This window comes from Manis javanica, chromosome 4, assembly GCF_040802235.1.
Source record: "Manis javanica isolate MJ-LG chromosome 4, MJ_LKY, whole genome shotgun sequence".
Lineage (NCBI taxonomy): Eukaryota > Metazoa > Chordata > Mammalia > Pholidota > Manidae > Manis > Manis javanica.
The window spans coordinates 16,553,665-16,571,000 of NC_133159.1; the positions used below are offsets into that span (position 1 = coordinate 16,553,665).

General features: G+C 37.6%; 1 protein-coding gene across 5 annotated transcripts in view; it reads left to right on the forward strand.

Annotated features, from left to right (window-relative positions):
• ZBTB40 (zinc finger and BTB domain containing 40) overlaps nt 1-17,336 on the forward strand; it is a 104,256-nt gene that overhangs the window by 37,963 nt on the left and 48,957 nt on the right. The window lies entirely within an intron of this gene.

A 17,336-nucleotide genomic window follows, 5' to 3' on the forward strand; every position in this document is an offset into this window, starting at 1 on the left:
AACATCCACGGATGCAGAAGATTTCTCTCAAAACGGGGGGGGTGAGGTTCTAAGCCTCACCTCTGTTGATCCCCAATTTCTCACCTGATGGCCCCCCTGCGACTGTGCCTGTCTTAGGTTGTTCCTCCCTTGAGGAATCTTACCTGTCTCTGGCTAACCACTGACTATATATTTTTAAAGCATTTTTATTATATTTAATTTTTATCCAGCATTTCTATGTGGGTAAAGTGGGAGAAAAGGTCTATTTACATCAGCTCTGTGTACCATTTGCCAAAAGTCAGTTCTTTAATTAGCATTCCTTTCAGTCAGTAAAATTTCAACTTTCAGCATTGTCAACTTATATTCATTAAGTAGCCCTTGATCATCCTTGAATATTTTCGGCCTTAACTACCCCAAGTCATCTTTTATTGCTCAAGTTTATAAGCATGTTTTTAGTATATATTGGTAAGCCATATAGTTCGGTTTAATTTTTTAACCTTGTTCAGTTGCTTATTTTGCTACCGTTATTTTATTATTTTCTTACCTAATTTAGTTGTTACCAAAAATATAAGAAAGTTCTGACCACAAAGTCCTGTAGTTGATGCTCAGATACTCCCCTCTGGATCATTGATGAATTTTCTTATTTATTTATTTAGTTTATTATTATTATTATTAAGGTATTATTGATATACACTCTTATGAAGGTTTCGCATGAAAAACAATGTGGTTACTACATTCACCCATATTATTGAGTACCCCCAACACCCCATTGCAGTCACTGCCCATCATTGTAGTAAGATGCCACAGAGGCACTACTTGTCTTCTCTGTGCTACACTGTCTTCCCCATGATCCCCCCACACACCATGTGTGCCAATCATAATACCCCTCAATCCACTTCTCCCTCCCTCCCCACCCGCCCTCCTCTACCCCTCCACTTTGGTAACTGTTAGTCCCTTCTTGGGTTCTCTGAGTCTGCTGCTGTTTTGTTCCTTCAGTTTTGCTTCGTTGTTACACTCTACAAATGAGGGAAATCATTTGGTACTTGTCTTTCTCTGCCTGGCTTATTTCACTGAGCATAATACCCTCTAGCTCCATCCATGTTGTTGCAAATGGTAGCATTTGTTTCTTTCTTATGGCTGAATAGTATTCCATTGTGTATATGTACCACCTCTTCTTTATCCATTCATCTACTGATGGACACTTAGGTTGCTTCCATATCTTGGCTATTGTAAATAGTGCTGCAATAAACATAGGGATGCATATGTCTTTGAATCCGAGAATTTGTATCCTTTGGGTAAATTCGTAGGAGTGGAATTCCTGTGTCGAATGGTAACTATTTTTTAGTTTTTTGAGAAACCCCCATACTGCTTTCCACAATGGTTGAACTAGTTTACATTCCCACCAGCAGTGTAAGAGGGTTCCCCCTTCCCTGCATCCTCACCAGCATTTGTTGTTCCTTGTCTTTTCAATGCTGGTCATCCTAACTGGTATGAGGTGATATCTCGTTGTGGTTTTAATTTGTATTTCCCTGATAATTAGTGATGTGAAGCATCTTTTCATGTGCCTCTTGACCATCTGTATTTCTTCTTTGGAGAATTGTCTGTTCATTTCCTCTGCCCATTTTTTAATCGGGTTATTTGCTGTTTGGTTGTTGAGGCATGTGAGTTTTTATATATTTTGGATGTTAACCCCTTGTTGGATATGTCATTTACAAATATATTCTCCCATACTGTAGGATACCTTTTTGTTCTGCTGATGGTGTCCTTTGCTGTGCAGAAGCTTTCTAGCTTGATGTAGGAACCTTATTTTTTAATTTGATGAAAGATTGTGGGTACTCTTTCCAGAAAACTGACTGAAAAACATTTTAAGTAAGTTTTAGTTTGTCCTGAAAATATAATCACAATCACTTGTTTCTTACTACTAAGGAGGTTTAAAAATATCTAATGTATGTCCAGATAAGTATTTTGATTTACTGTAATATATTATAAGGCCTATATCTTAGGAAAAATAGCATATTTTGTTGATCGAATTTGTTCTTTAGAAAAACCACATCAATGCCTGGTTAGTAGTTTATACTTTGTGTTATTTGTAAGTTGAATTCTTGTTTTCATTTTTTCTCAGATGTTAATTTACATATTTTCAGAATTATCTTTTTTCTAAAGCTACCTCCTACTTTTGCCTGTTTTAAAGTTAAAGGATTTTTTCTTTCTTTCTGCTTTCCACAAATATCAGGAGGTACAGCTTTCAGTCCTGCTCCAGTTGCTACTGCTATTGCAACAAGTCAGCTAGCTCCTAGGCTACAGTTTCTTTATCTGTTTTGAAAAGCATGCATTTTTATAATACAGTTATTAAAACAAACTGTACTCAAATAGTAGGGCTAGATGTACTCAAAGATATTCTTTGAGTAAACTAAAAAAATTATATGAATTCATGAATGCCCCATAGTGTTAGATATCATGGTATAGATAGCATTTGGGGTGAATAGAACTGAAACTTTACATTCATTTTAGGAATTTTTTTTTTTTTACATAAATGAACTTTATTTTTAGAGCAGTTCTAGGTTCACAGCAAAATTGATAATAGAGAGTTCCTGTATAACCCTGTCCCCATACAACCTCCCCCACTATCCCACAAGCCAAAACAATACTGAATTGTCACTATAAGTGAACCTGTGTTGATATATCATTATCACCCAGAGTCCATAGTTTTTATTAGGGTTCACTTTTGGTATTTACATTCTGTGAGTGTTGACAAATGTATAATACAAGCACCCACCCTTGTTTTATCATACAGAATAGTTTCAGTGCCCTAAAAACCTTCTGTGCTTCCTTTGCCTGTCACTCCCCCCTCCTCCTAGCCATTGGCGACCACTCATCTTTTGACTGGCTGCATTGGTTGGCCCCTTCCAGAATTTCATGTAGTTGGATTCATATGTACCCTTTTCATATTGGCTTCTTCACTTAGTAATATGTATTTAAGTTTACACCATGTCTTCACATGGCTTGATAGCTTATGTCTTTGGTAGCTAATTCCTTATATTCTGTTGTCTGGATGTGCCACCGTGTATCCATTTACCTACTGAAAGACATTTTGATTGTTCCAAGTTTTGAAAGTTAAAAATAGAGCCACTCAAATAGCTATGTGTGTGTTTTTATGTGGACATAAGTTTTCAGTTCATTTGGGTAAATACTGAGGAGCACAATTGTTGGATTTTGTGATAAGGGTACAGTTATTTATAAGAAACTGCTGATCTGTCCTCCAAGAGTGGCTGTACCATGTACCGTTTTGCATTCTCACCAGCAGTGCATAGGAGTTCCTGTTGCAGTGCTTCCTCACTACGTTTGGTGTTGGTGTTGTGGATTTTGGCCATTCTGATAGGTTGCTTTAGTTTGCAATTCCCTTATAACATATGATGTTGGGCATATTTTCATATGCTTACTTGCTATGTGTATCTCTTTGGTGAGATGTCTGTTAAGGTCTTTGGCTCATTTTTAAATCAGGTTGGTTGTTTTCTTGCTGAGTTTTAAATTTTTTGTATATTTTAGATAATAGTTCTTTAATATATGTGTCTTTTGCAAATATTTTCTCCTAGTCTGTGGTTTGTCTTCTCAAATCCTTTGTATCATCTTTCACAGCATAAGGGTTGTTTTGTTTTGTTTTTTCTTTTTTAATGAAGTCCATCTCCTCAGTTATTTCTTTCAGGGATTATGCCTTTGGTGTTGTATCTAAAAACTCATACCCAAGTTTATCTAGGTTTTCTCTTATGTTATTTGCAAGGAGCTTTATAGATTTTTGTTTTACATTTAGGTCTGTGATCCATTTTCAGTTAAATTTGTAAAGGCTCTGAGCTCTGTGTCTAGATTTATTTTTTTACGTGTGGATATACAGTTGTGCCAGCAGCATTTGTTGGAAGTACTCTTTGCTCCATTGTATTGTCTTTGCTCCCTTGTCAAAGATCAGGTGACTCTATTTTTGTGGGTTTATTTATCTATTTCACCAATATACTTTATTGGTTACTGTAGCTTTGTAACAGGTCTTTAAGTTGAGTAGTGTCAGTCCTCCAACTTTGTTCTTCTCCTTCAATATTTAGTTGGCTAATCTAGGTCTTTTGCCTCTTCATATAAACTTTAGAATCAGTTTGTCAATGTCCACAAAAAGTCTTGCTGAGATTTTTATCAGGATTGTGTTGACTCTATAGATCAAGTTGAGAAGACCTGAAATCTTAACAGTACTGAGTCTTCCTATCCATGAATGGAGAATATTTCTCTATTTACTTAATCTTCCTTTGTTATCACTCCTCAGAGTTTTGTGGGTTTCCTCATATACATCTTGTACATTTTTTGCTAAGCTTATCCCAAAGTATTTCATTTTTGGGGGTGCTAATTAAATGGTAACGTTTTAATTTCCACTTGTTCATTGCTGATATATAGGAGAGTGATTAACTTTTGTATATTTACCTCGTGTTCTGCAACATTGCTGTAATAACTTAGGAGGTTCTTTTGTTGTTGATTTTGGATTTTCAACACAAACTATCATATCATCTGTCAACAAAAATTGTTTTATTCCTTTCTTCCCAATCTGTGTGTCTTTTGTTTCCTCGTCTTTTTAATTAACTAACACTTCAGTACAATGTTGTAAAGAAGATGTGAGAGGGGATATCCTTGGCTTGTTCCTGATCTTAGAAAGAATGCTTTATATTTTTCACTATTAACTATAGTGTTAGCTGTTGGTTTTTTGTAGATGTTCATCATCACATTGAGGAACTCTTCTATTTTTAGTCTACTGAGAGTTTTTTTATCATGAATGGATACTGGATTTTGTTAAGTACCTTTCCTACATCTATTGATACTCATGTGGTTTTGTTTTCTTTAGCCTGTTTATGTGATGCATTACATTATTGATTTTCAAATATTGAACCAGCTCTACATACTGAAATAAATTCTGCTTCATCATGGTATATAATTTTTTTATGTATTGTTGAATTTAATTTGCTAATATTTTTTTAAGGACTTCTGTATCAATGTTCATGAGAGTTCTGTAGTTCTCTTGTAATGTGTTTGTCTGGTTTTGGTATTACTGTAATGCTGGGCTTATAGAATGAATTAAGAAGTATTTCCTTTGCTTCTATGTCCTGGAAGAGACTGTAGATTCTTGGTAAAATTTCCTCCTCAAATGTTGGGTAGAATTCACCAGTGAACCCATCTGTGCTTGGTACTTAGAGTGTTGGGAAGTTATTAATTGAGTCAGTATCTTTGATAGATATAGGCCTATTCATATTGTCTATTTCTTGTGTGAGTTTTGGCAGATTGTGTCTTTGAAGGAATTGATCCATTTCATCATATTTATCAGATTTGTGGGCATAAAGTTGTTCATAATATTTCTTTATTATCCTTTTATTGTAATGACATTTGTGCTGATGTCCCCTCTTTAATTTCTGATATTAGAAATTTGTGTCCTTTCTTTTTTCTTAGCCTGGCTGGAGGCTTATCAGTTTTATTGATCTATTCAAAGAGACTACTTTCAGTTTTGTTGATTTTTGTCTGTTGATTTACTCTTTGCAGTTTCATTTATTTCTCCTCTAATTATTTTTTTCTACTGCTTAATTTGATTAGTTCTTCATCTTCTTCTAGTATCCCAAGGTAGAGGCTTAAATTATTAGTTTTAGAACTTTGTTCTTTTCTAATATATGTATTTAATACTGTAAATGTCCCTGTAAGCACTGTTTTTGCTGCATCCCACACATTTTGGTAAGTTGTATTTACATTTTACTTTAGTTTTGAGTATTTTTAAATCCCTCTCGAGATTTCTTCCTTGACCTGTGTTTTATTTAGAAGTGTGTTATTTAATCTCCAAATATTTTGGTATTTTCCACCTGTCTTTTTGCCATTGATTTCTAGTTTAATTCCACTGTGGTCTGAGAGCAGAGATTGTATGATTTCGATTCTTTTCAATTTGTTGAGGCTGTTTTGCGACTCAGAATGTGGTCAGTCTTGGTGAATGTTCCATGTGACCTGAGAAGAATGTGTGAGCTACTGTTGGATGAAGTAGTCTATATAGATGCCTGTTATGTCCAGTTGATTGATGGTGCTGTTGACTTCAACTGTGTCCTTACTGATTTTTCTGCCTGATGAATCTGTCCATTTCTGACATAGGGATGTTTGAAGTCTCCACCTGTAACAGTTGTTTCTTGGTTCATCTGTTTCTCTTTGCAGTTTCTTTCAGTTTGTCTTACATATTTTCATGCTCTGTTGTTAGGCACATAAACATTGAGAATTATTATGTCTTCTTGAGGTGTTGACCCCTTTTTCATTATGTAATGCCCCTCTTCATCCCTGATAATCTTCATTACTTGCAAGTCTGCTTTGTCTGCAATTAACAGAGCTACCCTGGCTTTCTTTTGATTAGTGTTAGCCTGGTATATCTTTCTCCATGCATTTACTTTTGTCTATCTGTGTCTTCATAGGTAAAGTTATGTCTTATAGACAACAGAGTTGGACCCTGTTATTTGATCTACTCTAACAATCTGTCTTTTAATTGGCATATTTAGACCATTGATATTTGATGTTATTATTGAGATAAGTGGAATAATAGCTACTGTATTTGTTAATGTTGCCTACACTTTGCCCTTGTTTTTTGTTTCTGTTTTTGTCTTCCATACTTTTTCATTCTTTTGTGGTTTTAATGAGTATTTGACATGATTCAGTTTTCACTCCTTTCTTATTAGGATATCAGTTATACTTACAACTTTTTAAGTGGTTCTGTAGTTCACAATAAACATTTACAAGTAATCAAAGTCCACTTTCAAATGGCACTATACTTTTTTTCTTGCTTTTCTTGTTCTTATTTTCTTTTTGGTGAATATAAGTTAACATGTCAATAGAATAGTTATGACATTTAAACCACATCTCCAGTTGTGTTAATTAACATTTGCACTCAAACAGTTGTTTGCTTAAAGTATAATATAGCTTACATTTTTTTTTGTTTTGGTATCACTAATATAAAATCACATGGGCAACATTGTGGTTACTAGATTCCCCCCATTATCAAGTCCCCACCACATACCCCATTACAGTCACTGTCCATCAGCGTAATAAGATGCTATAGAGTCACTGCTTGTCTTCTCTGATCAAATGACACTATACTATTTGCAGGTAGTGCAAATCCCTTATGGTAACAAAATGAACCTAATTTTTCCCTCCCATCCCTTGTGTCACTGCTGTCACTCATTTCACCTACACATTTGTATAAACTTAAGCATACATACCAAATACTTTGTTGCTGTTACTATTTTGAACAAATGGTTATCTGTTATATCAATTACGAATGAAGAAAAATTTTTATTGTACCTTTCCCTGTTTATTCTCCAAAGCTCTTTATTTCTTTATATAGCTCCAGATTTCTGTACTTTATCATTCTCCTTTCTGAAGAACTTCTTTAACGTTTCTTGCAAGTCAGGTTTACTGGTAACCAAGTCTCTCAGTTTTGCTTGTCTGAGAAAGTATTCATTTCTCCTTCACTTTTGAGGGACAATTTTAAAAGGTACAGAATTCTAGGTTTGGTAGGTTTCTATTGTCTCTCACTTCAAATATTTTCCTCCACTTTCTTCTTGCTTGCATGGTTTCTGAGGACAAATCAGATGTAATTCTTACCTTTCTCTATAGGTAAGGCATTTTATTGGCTGACTTTTTTTTTTTTGGTATCATTAATCTACAATTACATGAGGAACATTATGTTTACTAGACTCCCCCTATCACCAAGTCCCCCCCCACAAACCCCATTACAGTCACTGTCCATCAGCATAGTAAGATGCTGTAGAATCTCTGCTGACTTTTTTCAAAAATTTTTTTAGCTTTGAATATGCCCAAGTGTTTTATTTGGCATTTATCCTGCTTAGTCTTCTCTAAGCTTCCTAGACCTGTCACTTGGTGTCTGACATGAATTTGGGGCATTTCTCAAAATTAATTGGCTCAAATAATGCTTCTCTTCCTTTCATCTCTATCAGATATTCTCATTACGTGAATGTTTCACCTTTTGTAGTTGTCTTACAGTTCTTAGATATTCTGTTCTGTGTTTTCAGTCTTTTCACTTTTCATTTTGTAAGTTTCTATTTTACTCTCAAGCTCAGAGATTCCTTCTTCAGCTGTTTTCAGTCTACTAATTAGCACAACCAAGGCATTCTTCATTTCTGTTAATGTTTTTGACCTCTAGCATTTCTTTTTCACTCTTTCTTAGAATTTCCACCCTCTGCTTACATTGTCCGTCTGTTCTTGCATGTTGTCTACATTTACCATTAAAGCCCTTAGCATATTAATCATGTTTTTAAAACATTTCCGGTCTGAGAATTCCTGACATACCTGACTGTGGTTCTGATGCTTGCTCAGTCTCTTCAAACTGTTTTTGGTCTTGACATAAAGTACTGTGTGAAAGGTACTATCGTAGATAGGCCTATAGTGAAGGGGTAGTAAGGTATGGGGGGAGGAAGTGTTTTATAGAACTATGGTTAGTTCTCAGGCTTTTGGTGAGCCTGCGCTCTAGGACTGTGAATTCTACCAGTGCTTTTCAGTGCCCGCCCTCTACCTTAGATGGTATAGAATAGCTATATAGTGGGTTGAAATTGGGCATTCTCTTTACCCCAGTTAGGTTAGACCCTGGTAAAATAGTTTTTCCTGAGGTTGGGCCTTGTTAAGAAGAACAGAATGCTCTGGTATATTTCAAAATGATTATTGACCTCTTCTCATTGCCAGATGCAGGAGGGAATTTTTTTCCATATTCATTGTTCACTGTGAGAACCCGGTAGAGCTCCCAGAGGGGAAAACTAAAAAAATTATGACTTGATCCCTCTGGAGTTTTTAATTCTCAGACTTGTCCACCCAGAGCCTCTAGTAATTCATCAGTTTCAGTTTAGTTGTCCTGCTCTGGTGCTGGTTTTTAATTTTCAGACTTGTCTACCCAGAGCCTCCAGTAATTCATCAGTTTCAGTTTAGTTGTCCTGCTCTGTTGCTGGTTCCCATGGAGGTTTCCCTTGGTGTGTTTCTGCTCTGAGAAGTTGTGCTTCTCTGTGTCTGCCCGTCTATTTCTCCAATTTTGGGGGCAGCAGTTTTACCCTATGATGTCACTTCTCTGATGGATCATAAAAGAGTTGTTGATTTTTCCGTTCAGCTTTTTACTTGTTGTTATGATAGAATGGTGACTTCTGAGCTCCTTACATGCCAGACCAAGAATCAGAACTTGGAAATATTTTTATTTCTGTTGGTAACTGTTGATTTCAAATGTGGGAAAATAAAGAAATAGTGGTGGAGTGGAAAGGGGATCGCCCATAATCTTGCTTACAAACGTAGCCAGTGTTATTTTGACATATTCTGCCCTCTTCTTAGTGTATTTTTTCTTTCTACAAGTGACTTATAAGATTCTCAAACCCAGAACTGAACTAGGTATCTCCTTACCTAAGCTATCTATTTCTTGTATTATCTGGATCATCTCTTTATCTACCCCCACTCACCAAACCAAGAACCAGAGTTGTCTCTCTCTCTTCTCTCACATCCATTCAGACTCTAAATCATGATGGTTACAGTTTTTAAATATTTTTGGTTATCTCTTCCTCTCTGTTCTATTACCATTTCTCCTCATTGAAGCCCTCCTTGATTTTCCTCCCAAATATCTGCAATAATACACTCTGTTTCTATCATTATCTGCCTCAAATTCTGTATAAATGTCACTTAGATTATATATTTAAAATGTAAATCTGACCATGTGATTTTCCTGCTTAAAGCCCTTGAGACTCTCCAGTGGCTCCTCATTGTCTTTAGAATAAATCCAGGCTCCTAAGCATGGCCTCTCTCTATCTCTCTGTGGCCAGAACCCCTGTTTGTCTCTCCAGATTCATCTCCAATACTCCCTGCCCCCCACTTTATGTTCCAGTATCACTGAACTGCTTATAACCCCCCTCCTAAACCCCTGCCTCCCCTATCTGATGTTTTCTTATCTGTGTGCCTCATGCAGCCTTCCTTTCCTGGGATAACTCTTTTCTTCCACTCTTTCCACCTCATCAGTGCCCTCTCATTTATTCAGCCAGGTCAGCTGTTAGCTCTTCTGGAAAACCTTACTCTAACTTCTGGACACCCTGTTCCTCAAACTGGGTTTCTAGGTGCAAATCTCCATCATTACATTTCCTTCCAGTCATTTGGAAAGAACTAATTTTTGTGTTAGGCCCAGATAGGATTAAAGATGGCAGCGTGAGAGGTGAGACAGAGGCTTTCTCCTACAACCACATATAATATGAAAATATAGTTAATACAACTAATCCTGAAAGAGCAACAGGAAAGAGGACTGTATCAAACTGCATATACCTAGAGAAAAGAATAAACCTCACAGAACAGGGTAATGTACCAAAGCCGTGGCATGGTGGGACCCAAGCCCCTGCCTGGAACTGCTGAATACCTAACTCCAGAGATCTGCTCTGGGAGCACAAACCTACATTTCATGGTGCTTTCATGGTACTCTCATGATTAGGGGGTTGGAAAGCTAAGAAAGGCAGAATACCTGGAGAGACTGAGTATCCAGCCGCTTGTGAAAGCACAGATCTATATCCAGCTGCTCTGGGACAAAAGAAAGGTGGGCAGTCTGAGAGACTTCCTAACAGCAAGAGGGCTGCTAAAGGGTCAAGAATTGCACAGAGCTTACTGCTCAGGAGAAAGGACAGGTAGACAAAATTGTCCAGGTGCACTCTGCCCAGCAGGTTGGGAACTTTCATAATCTTCAGGCCCTCCAGCTCCTTGGCTGGCTACACAGCTCCAAGGACCCCCTGCATGATATGCAGCCTACTGCATCTTTCTCCTGGCCAGCTCCACCTTGCTCGCAAACCAGCAAACCCTACCCTGGCCTTAGGCCAGCCAGAGGGAAGCACCGTCTACAGCAACTACAAACGCAAAGTATAGAGGCTTATACCTGTGTGCTCTGCCCACTGGTTCTGGCGGTGGAGGCAGGCATAGCAGCCAGGAAGCAGGAAATAGCTCTCTCCTCCCCCCAGGCACCAATGCCGCTCCCCTGTGACCCCTGACATTGCTTATGGGCACTAGAGGGCGCCATATACAGATATGAAATGCCAAAGGAACCTGGTTCAAAGGAAAATTATGAATACAACACCTGAGAAAGATTCAAATAAAATCGACCTCATGAATCTTCCTGAAAGGGATTTCAAAATGAAAATCATTAACATGCTCATGGAGGTACAGAAAAATATTTAGGAACTCAGGAATGAATTCCGGTCAGAGATCCAATCATTGAAGAGCACATTGGAGGGTATTAAAATCAGATTAGATGGGGTGGAGGAGATGATGAATGAAACAAATTAGAGAAGAGGAATACAAAGAAGCTGAGGCACAGAGAGAAAAAAGGATCTCTAAGAACGAAAGAATATTGAGAGAACTGTGTGAACAATCCAAATGGAACAATATTCGCATTATAAGGGTACCAGAAGAACAAGAGAGAGAAAAAGGGGTAGAAAGTGTCTTTGAGGAGGTAGTTGCTGAAAACTTACCCAAGCTGGAGAAGGAGATAGTCTCTCAGGCCATGGAGGTGCTCAGATCTCCCAACACAAGGGACCCAAGGAAGACAACACCAAGACATATAGTAATTAAAATGGCAAAGATCAAGGATAGGGACAAACTATTAAAAGCAGCCAGAGAGAGAAATAAGATCACATACAGAGGAAAACCCATCAGGCTATCATCAGACTTCTCAGCAAGCAGAAACCTTACAGGCCAGAAGGGAGTGGCATGATGTATTTAATGCAATGAAGCAGAAGGGCCTCAAACCAAGAATACTTTATTTGGTAAGATTATCATTTAAACTTGTAGTAGGGATTAAACAGTTCCCAATAAGCAAAAGCTGAGAGAATTTACTTCCCACAAACTGTCTCTACAGTGTATTTTGGAGGGACTTCTATAGATGGAAGTGTTCTTAAGGTTTAATAGCTGTCAGCAGAGGTAATAAAACCACAGTAAAGAAAGTAAAACAGTTAATTACTAACCAAAAGCAAAATTAAACCAACTATCCCCAAAGTCAAATCAAGGGATAGGGAAAGAGTACAGAATATGATACCTAATATATAAAGAATGGAGGAGGAATAAAAAGGCGGAGAAAAAAAGGACCTTTAGAATGTGTAATAGCATATTAAGTGAGTTAAGTTAGACTCTTAGATAGTAAGGAAGTTAACCTTGAACCTCTTGTAACCATGAATCTAAAGCCTGCAATGGTAATAAGAACATAACTATCGATAATCACCCTAAATGTAAATGTTCTGAATGCACCAATCAAAAAACATAGAGTCACTGAATGGATAAAAATACAGGACCCATCTATATGCTGCCTACAAGAGACTCACTTTAAACCCAAAGACATACACAGACTAAAAGTGAAGGGATGGAAGAGAAAAAAGCAGGAGTTGCAGCACCTGTATCAGACAAAATAGACTTCAAAAGAAAGAAAGTCACAAGAGACAAAGAAGGGCATTACATAATGATTAAGGGGTCAATCCAACAAGAAGATATAACCATTATAAATATCTATGCACAAAATACAGGAGCACCTACATATGTGAACAAATAGTAACAGGATTAAAAGGGGAAATAGAATGTAATGCATTCATTCTAGGAGACTTCAACACTCCAATCACTCCAAAGGACAGATCAACCAGACAGAAAATAAGTAAGGAGACAGAGGCACTGAACAACACATTAGAACAGATGGACCTAGCAGATATCTACAGAACTCTGCACCCAAAAGCAGCAGGATACACATTCTTTTCAAGTACACATGGAACATTTTGAAGAATAGATCATATACTAGGCCACAAAAAGAGCCTCGGTAAATTCAAAAGATTGAAATTGTACCAAGCAGTTTCTCAGACCACAAAGGTATGAAACTAGAAATAAATTACACAAAGAAAATGAAAAATCCCACAAACACATGGAGCCTTCAAAACATACTCCTAAGTAACCAATGGATCAATGACCAGATAAAACAGGGATCAAGCAATATATGGAGACAAATGATAACAATAATTCAACACCGCAAAATCTGTGGGATGCAGCGAAGGCCGTGCTAAGAGGAAAGTATATTGCAATACAGGCCTACCTCAGGAAAGAACAACAATCCCATATAAGCAGTCTAAACTCACAATTAATGAAACTAGAAAAAGAAGAACAAATAAGGCCCAAAGTCAGTAGAAGGAGTGACATAATAAAGATTAGAGCATAAATAAATAAAATCGAGAAAAATAATGCAATAGAAAGAATCAATGAAAGCAAGAGCTGGTTCTTTGAGAAAATTAACGAAATAGGTAAACCCCTAGCCAGACTTAGCAAGAAAAAAAGAGTCTACACACATAAACAGAACCAGAAATGAGAAAGGAAAACTCACTATGAACACCCCAGAAATACAAAGAATTATTAGAGAATACTATGAGAAATTATATGGTAACAAACTGGATAACATAGAAGCAGTGGACAACTTTCTAGAAAAAATACAACCTTCCAAGGCTGACCCAGAAAGAAACAGAAAATCTGAACCGCCGAATTACCAGCAATGAAATTGAATTGGTAATCAAAAAACTACCTAAGAACAAAACCCCTGGACAAGATGGCTTCACCGTTGAATTTTATCAAACATTTAGTGAAGAACTAATACCCATCCTCCTTACAGTTTTCCAAAGAGTAGAAGAGAAGAGAATACTTCCAAACTCATTCTATGAGGATAGCATCACTCTAATATCAAAGACACCACAAAAAGAGAAAACTACGGACCAATATCCCTGAAGAACATAGATGCAAAAATACTCAACAAAATATTAGCAAACTGAATTCAAAAATACATGAAGAAGATCACCATCATGATCAAGTAGGATTTATTCCAGGGATGCAAGGATGGTACAACGTTTGAAAATCCATCAACAACATCCACCACATCAACAAAAAGAAGGACAAAAACCACATGGCCATCTCCATAGATGCTGAAAAAGCATTTGACAAAATTCAACATCCATTCATGATAAAAACTCTCAGCCAAATGGGTATAGAGGGCAACTTCTCAACATAATAAAGGCCATATATGACAAACCCACCACCAACATTATACTTAACAGTGAGAAGCTGAAAGCTTTTTCTTTAAAATCAAGAACAAGACAAGGATGCCCATTCTCCCCACTTCTATTCAATGTAGTACTGGAGGTCCAAGCCGCGGCAATCAGACAGCAAAGAAATAAAAGGCATCCAGATTGGCAAGGAGGAAGTTAAAGTGTCCCTGTTTGCAGATGACATGATATTGTACATAAAAAACCCTAAAGAATCCACTCCAAAACTACTAGATCTAATATTTGAATTCAGCTAAGTTGCAGGATACAAAAATATGCAGAAATCCTTGGCATTCCTATACACTAATGATGAACTAGCAGAAGGAGAAATCAGGAAAACAATTCCATTCATGATTGCATCAAAAAGAATAAAATACCTAGGAATAAACCTAACCAAGGAAGTAAAAGACCAATAGCCTGAAAACTACAAGACACTCTTAAGAGAAATTAAAGAGGACACTAACAAATGGAAATTCATCCCATGCTCTTGGATAGGCAGAATTAATATTGTCAAAATGGCCAGCCTGCGTAAAGCAATCTACAGATTCAATGCAATGCTATCAAAATACCAACAGCATTCTTCAACGAACTGGAACAAATAGTTCTAAAATTCATATGGAACCACAAATACCCTGAATAGCCAAAGCAATCCTGAGAAGGAAGAAAGAAGCAGGGGGGATCTCACTTCCCAACTTCAAGCTCTACTCCAAAGCCACAGTAATCAAGGCAATTTGGTACTGGCACAAGAACAGACCCATAGACCAGTGGAACAGAATGAAGAGTGCAGATATTAACCCAAGCATATATGGTCAATTAATGTGTGATAAAGGAGCGAGCCATGGATATACAATGTGGAAATGACAGCCTCTTCAGCAGCTGGTGTTGGCAAAACTGGAGACTTGCATGTAAGAGAATGAAACTGTATTACTGCCTAGCTCCATACAGAAAAGTAAGCTTGAAATGGATCAAAGACCTCAATATAAGTCATGAAACCATAAAACTCTTAGAAGAAAACATAGGCAAAACTCTCTTATACATAAGCATTAGCAACTTCTTCATAAACATATCTCCCTGGGCAAAGGAAACAAAAGCAAAACTGAACAAGTGGGACTATATCAGGCTGAAAAGCTTCTGTACAGCAAAGGATACCATCAGTAGAACAAAAAGGCATCCTACAGTATGGGAGAATATATTCATAAATGACATGTCTGATAAAGGGTTGACATCCAAAATATATAAAGAGCTCATGCACCTCAACAAAAAAAACCCAAATAAGCCAATTAAAAAATGGGCAGAGGATCTGAACAGACACTTCTCCAAATAAGAAATTCAGATGGCCAACAGGCACATGAAAAGATGCTCAATGTCACTAATAATCAGACAAATGCAAATTAAACCACAATGAGATATTACCTCACACCAGTTAGGATGGCCACCATCTAAAAGACAAACAACAACAAATGTTGGCGAGGTTGTGGAGAAAGGGGAACTCTCCTACACTGATGGTGGGAATGTAAGTTCGTTCAACCATTGTGGAAAGCAGTATGGAGGTTCCTCAAAAAACTAAAAATAGAAATACAATTTGACCCAGGAATTCCACTCCTAGGAATTTACCCTAAGAATGCAGGAGCCCAGTTTCAAAAAGACATATGCACCCCTATGTTTATCACAGCACTATTTACAATAGCCAAGAAAGGGAAGCAACCTAAGTGTCCATCAGTAGATGAATGGATAAAGAAGAGGTGGTACATATACACAATGGAATATTATTCAGCCATAAGAAGAAAACATCCTACCATTTGCAACCACATGGATGGAGCTAGAGGGTATTATGCTCAGTGAAATAAGCCAGGTGGAGAAAGACAAGTATCAAAGGTTTTCACTCATCTGTGGAGTATAAGAACAAAGAAAAAACTGAAGGAACAAAACAGCAGCAGACTCACAGAACCCAAGAATGGACTAATAGTTACCAAAGGGAAAGGGACTGGGGAGGATGGGTGGGAAGGGATGGATAAGGGGAAAAAGGGGCATTACGATTAGCACACATAATGTAGGGGGGTATTATGGGGAAGGCAGTATATACAGAGAAGACAAGTAGTGATTCTATAGCATCTTATTACGCTGATGGACAGTGACTGTAATGGGCTATGTGGGGGGGACTTGATAATGGGGGGAGTCTGGTAACCATAATGTTGCTCTTGTAGTTGTATATTAGTGATACCAAAATAATAAAAAAAATAAAATAATTAAATAAAAATAAAAGAACATAGAGAAGGCCTCACTGATCATGTGGCCTTTGAACAGAGTCCTGATGGAAGTGAGACCCTGCCATACACATATGTGAAAAAGTGTTGAGGATGAGCATGCTTAGTGTGTTCCACAATCAGCAAGGCAGGCAGTGTGCCTGGAGCAGAGTGGGTGAGGGTCAGAGTGTGAGAAGAGGTTCGTGAGCTAGTGATAGCCGGATTATGAGGAGACTGTAGGCCAGGCTAAGAACTTTGGCTTTTACTTTGAGACCAGAAGCCACAGAGGATTTAGTACAAAGAGGTGACAAAGTCTGGCTGTGTGCTAAAAAGACTATTGGCAAGTTAGTAAGGTGGGGTATGGGTAGTGCTGGGAAGAGGTGGAGGCATGGAGACCAGTTAGGAGATTGTTGCAGGAATCCAGATAAAGGTGATGGTGGCTTGACCAGAGTAGAATCTGTGGAAGTGGTAATAAGTAATTGGATTTTGGATATATTTTGAAGGTAGAGCCTACAGGATTTATAAAGGGTTGGATAAGTGGTATGAGAAAAAAAAAACAGGAGTCAAGGATGTCTTCTAGGTTTTTGGGCTGAACATCTGAAAGGGTGGAATTGCTGTGAAGTGGCAGGATGGCAGGAGAGTTTTGAATATAAATTTAGGAAATCTATCAGGCCTCTAATTGGGGATGTCGAGTAGGTAGTTGGAGATGTGCATCTTGAGTTCAGAGAGGTTTTGAGCTGGAGTTGTAAATCTGAAAGCTGTTGGGGTTGACTGGCATTTCCAAGGTATGGAATCAGATGAGAGAGAAGATAAGAAGTGAGATGACTGAGTCCTGGAGCATTCCAAGCTTTATAGGCCAACGTGATGCAGAGGTCCCAGTAAAGGAAACTGAGAAAGCATGGCCAATGAGGTAGTAGGAGGAAAAAAAAAGCAGGAAGAGGGGAAAATGCATTTTAAGAGGAAGGGAATGGTGGCTGGTATCCAA